Below are 5,102 nucleotides of genomic sequence, written 5' to 3'. Positions count from 1 at the left end.
GGAAGAACAGGCCTCCACGGGCGGCGGAGGGGCCGGGCCGAGCTTTGTGCCCGCCGAGAGGCCGCCCCCAGGAGGGGCACGGCTCGTCCTGGGGCGGGGGGCGGGGGCCCGCCGCCCGCCTTGGGATGCCTCTCGCGTTCCTTCCGCTTAGCGAGCCGCAGCTCCGCTCCGCAGGTTCCCTTGCACCCGCTGGGTGTAGGTCGGAGCGGAAGAGCAGCCAAGGGCTGCTCCAGGAGCGCTCAACGCGAGGTTCGTGTTCCTGCTCTCCAGCTGAGGCAACCTGCGGGGCTTCCCGGCAGCAGCCCCAGCCTAGTGCCCGGGTGCGGGTCCCTGCAAGGCCACTTTGGCCCCAGCCCCGGCCAGAGACTTCGACCCCCAAGACACGTGGAGGCCTGACTGCAGCTGGCCCCGTGCGCAGGCAGTGCAGGTCTCATCTTTCTTGCAGTTACGTGAATCAAAGTTACTCTAAACCCTTAAATTTTAGTTTCTCCCTGCTTTGTGTGCAGCCTTGAGCTCCTCTATTTCTAAGGCTTCAGCTCCCACCTTTTTGCTCCCATGCCTAAGGATTTACCTCATCCTGTTTGTCTTCACCCATATCTCAGCCCAACTCACCTGGAGAACCTGGTGGCATTTTGCATACCCTGGTGTTTTTTTTTTTTAATGACTCTCACTTTTATTGGTGCTCTGTTATCTGTCACAGTTGCCTCCAGGAATAGCGATCTCCTGCCCTCGTTGGTGCATATATTTGTCACTATCCTGGCTATGCTGGCATCCTTTCTGCCACAAGACACTGCTTCTCTCTGCCCTTGCCTGTTTACCCCAGAGCACCATGGTTTAATCTTTCTCCCCCAACACCACAACATTTTTTTCAGACATGTTTTTCTCTGTCACAGTTCTCTTATTCAAGCTGTGTTTTAGCTCCCTTTGCAATCACCCAAATTCATCCTCATAGGATTTGATTTAGGAGTGTAAGAGAGGCATTACTCTGCCATTTTCAGGTCATTTTTATAACTTCATGTTCTTGCCAGTCCCATTTCAGCGGCAAGGTGAATTTCAGTCTCCCACTTCCCAAAGGCCTGGCCCTAAACCAGTAAGGTATTGGCTATGTGAGAGAGGACTGGTCCCCAAATCCCCTCTTTGACTCTGTGATCGTGTAATATTAAAGCTGTAGGTCAATGTGAGAGAAAAGCTGTGTAATTATATGTCTTAAAAGAGCATTCAAACATATATTTCTATATTTATAATATACATAGCCATTTCTATAGTATATTGAGATTTTATGTATTTTTCCTTCACTTCTATAACAGAATAGTTTATGGATACCCCATGTATTTCCTCATACCTAAGCTCCACAACTATTATCTTCGCCTTTAATTTTATTCATCCTGTGTCTGCAATCTGCTGCAGACTCCCCAAAGATGGAGAAACATGTCCTTGGTGCTTTTTCTCTCCATTTAACCTCAGCTCTTGGAATTCCTTGCTACAGATAGGCTGCAGCAGCCTCACACCAGAAAGCCACTGCAAGGCTGGGGCTTTACACCGGAGCTGCTCAGCTGCAGAAGGATTGCCATCCCAGAGGGGTATCTGTGTACTGTGAAAATATGAAACAAAGCAGTAAGAGTTTAAACAGGCAGGGATCTCTTTTTAATTTAATTTCTTTAACAAAAAACAAATACTAAAAATGAAGGTTTAAAAAACAAACAAACAACAGCAACAACAATTTTTAAAAGTGCCCTTTGATAGACTTTGAGGAATAAGTTCATTTCAGAGTATGATAAACTTTGCCATCTCAGGAAATTTTTATGGCTTGTGGATGACATGGCCATCAATGCAGAGATACCTGAGACGTCTAAACGTGACTTTGTCTTCAGCTACTCCTGCTCCAGTCTCCTGCTTTTACTACGATTCAGGGTTCACCTCAAGTGTGACCGTGGCTGTGAGTTTCTGGATTTTTGTCAGCCTGAGTTTGCCTCCTGCTGCAGCAAAGTGATACAGCTGCCTGGAGTGTGTGCCAGCCAGGCTGCCTGGCCCCAGAGATGCCCTCCATTCAGCCCAGAATTGGTATTATCGCTCCCCCGCGCTGTCTCACCGGTGGAAACTTGGGAGTGTGTGCATCTAAGGCTGTGCATCCTCTTTCAGATATAGAAACTCTGTTCCTGGGGCTCTACAAAAGTAACTAGTTCCGCTGTAACATGGTTTCCTGTGTCTTTTCCAGGGTGAGTGAAATCCCTGGGAGTGGCTATAGTTTATCTGCATGCAGGATGTATTTGGATGCTTAATGGACCTATAGACTAGAAGGCATATACCTCTTTTTTGAATTAGAAAAACTGTTGACAAAGAACTATTAGCAATACATTTGTAGAATTCTTTAAAAATTAATTCTTTCTATTCAAAATTTGTATCTAAAATAGCCAACTATTTTCAAGTGTGATTGAAAGGGACTAAGAATCTAAATAATTCTTACAGTTGGTTATCTTCTAGAATGGTCGAAGGATAACCCAAAAGTAATGGCATAACTTTTTTTGCTGCTTTTCACAAAAGATTACTTTTAAGCTGAGAACAAATAAAAGAATTAGCACAGCCATAACAAACAAGACACAGACATAGCTCTCATATCCTCATCTGCTTTCAACTCCTTCTTGTGAAACAGTTTTATTTCAGTGTGTCCTATCAGACTGTTCCTCTGCTAAGAAAATCATACATTTGAGTAGGTGATAAAAGTAGATAACAATGATAACAAGTAAAAACACAGAACATAATTTGTATGTTGAGAGCATCTGCTTTAAGTTTCAGGGAACTTAAAGTGCAATGCCATTGTACACCTAGACACCCTACTGTATGTTGCTATGATGAAATTATATTTTCTGCATTTACCTTATCGACAAAAGGAAAGACAAAAAATATCACACAAATTGAACTTAAAATCTGAAACTGCAGAAGTGATTCCTTGTAAAATGATGAGCATAGAGTTTTTATTGGAAGTATTTATGCCACTAGAGGTCCTTCATGTTCAGATTATGATTTCCTCCACAGTGGGTTTTGGGTTTTTTTCCGTACTTCTTTATCCATGCTAGATACAAGAATTACTGTCTCTAAAAAAATTTATTTTGTTTAATGTAATACATTAGAATAATAGAGTGATTTTTCCTTGATTAAGCTTTTTCTGGGAAAGTATCAAAGTAAGGATTTTTCAAATAGATTTTCTTTAATAAAAGCCCCTATTTTATTATGATATAAAATGTTATTTATTTTTTAATTCAACAACTGCACATTTTCACATTTCCAGTTTTTCATGATCTTACACCACCTCTCCAACATAACCACTTTTCTCTTAGAAAAATAAAGGAAGGAAGCAAACGTCAAACTAATGAGTGAAAATAAGATAAGCAACTGGAAAATAAAACAGTATGTAAGGTAGTTTTTCTCTGCTGCTTCATTATTTTCTTCTTATTTTTCCTAGTTAGAAGCCAGTTAAAAATATTTGAAAACTATTTGGAAGAACTGTGCAGCCTTGGGAACTTGAATGATAGGACTGAGATTAAACTTATTACTACGGAACTCAATGTCATTTATCAGGAAACTAGTAACAAAGATTTGTAGCATAAGGTCATCACTTGGAAATTATCAGGAACTAAGGCAAAGAAATACTTGCTCTTTTCAGGATGGCCATCAGCTGAAAAGGCCTAACAGCTGCACAAAGGGCAAATGTAGTCCTAGGATGCATCAGCTGGAATAAAGACAGAATCCTGGGGAGACTTTTTCTGAAATATGGTGTATGTGCTGGTTACTTATATTCAAGAAAAATGTGAAAAATGTGCAGAAAGATGCAAAAGGATTTATAGGAGACTATGGGAGCTTGGCTTGTTAGTCTAGCAAAGGACACTGAGATGGGATAGGACCACTGTCAAAAATGCACCAAGAGCAAACCCTAGAGAAAGAAAGAAACTTCTTTAAATAAAAGACAATGTTAGCACAAGAACAAACATGTATATATGAAATATTATTAGGTTTAAGCTGAAAATGAGAAGGCAGTTCCTTACTAATATTTGCAATACAGCTGTCTATTAGGACCATCAGGGCCTGGAAAAGATTTTCCATTGGAGTAGCAGAAACAAGAAAATAACTACCTGGCAGCAGGGCATTAGCCCTGATAGCTGAAAGATTCCTTCCCATCCTGTATCTACAGAAAAAAAAGGATTTGTACATGAAGGAAATCACAATTTTAAAATTAAAATATTCCAATAGTCTTTAAAATTAGCCATAAAAAAAATTAATGTGAGAAACATCACGGTAAGCTACTCAGTGCAAAAACACACTTTATGGCTGCACCAACATATCCTGCAATGCAGGGGTGGGTCTGCTGTCTCTACCAAGAAGGAAATAAGCAGAATGCATTTCCACATCGCAATGTCAAAAAAGGTATTAACTAAGCAAAAGCAACTGAACAAGGAGGGGTGTGAATTTCAATATGTGGAGAGTTTTATTTATGAGAAAAGATCAAGAATGGAATTTAGGTACTTAATGGTCATTGAAAATCATCAGAGCCAATGGAAATGGTAAGACAGAGGGTGGCATTCTGGGGCCAATCAATATGAGGTGATATGAGTCTTTATGCATCAGTAATTCTGGTCTTGCACACCATCCTTGCTTCTTGTTCGTATGAGATGTGACCCCTTGCTTGGAACTGCACCCAAGCAAAAAAATTGGGGTTTATTTGCAAACGTAGTGCCCCTGCGGCCTAAATAAACTGAAGTGGGTGCTAATTTCAGTAATAACTAGTAAAATCTCGAAGGACGCTGGCTTTGCACCCAGTCCAAACACAGCTGCCTCAAATCTTTAGCCTTCCAGCACTGACACCAAAATAAATGATATTGAAAGAGCTAATGGGAAAACTGGAGATTACAGCTTCAAACCACAAGCTATGTCTCAGAAAGGCAGACATAATAAAGCCCAAGGACCACCAAAATTTAAATCTGCTTAGCACATGCTGATAGCATGATTTTTTTTTTCCAGAACTGTCTGTCTCTGAAATGAAGGAAACTGTTCTTCAACCCTCTGACAGATTTCTTTCTCTTAAGAGAATTGTATTCTCCCGGTGGTTT

The sequence above is a fragment of the Haliaeetus leucocephalus genome, unplaced genomic scaffold (assembly GCF_000737465.1).
Source record: "Haliaeetus leucocephalus isolate CR32 unplaced genomic scaffold, Haliaeetus_leucocephalus-4.0 Scaffold155, whole genome shotgun sequence".
Classification (NCBI taxonomy): Eukaryota; Metazoa; Chordata; class Aves; order Accipitriformes; family Accipitridae; genus Haliaeetus; species Haliaeetus leucocephalus.
Note: the sequence above shows the minus strand (reverse complement) of the source record.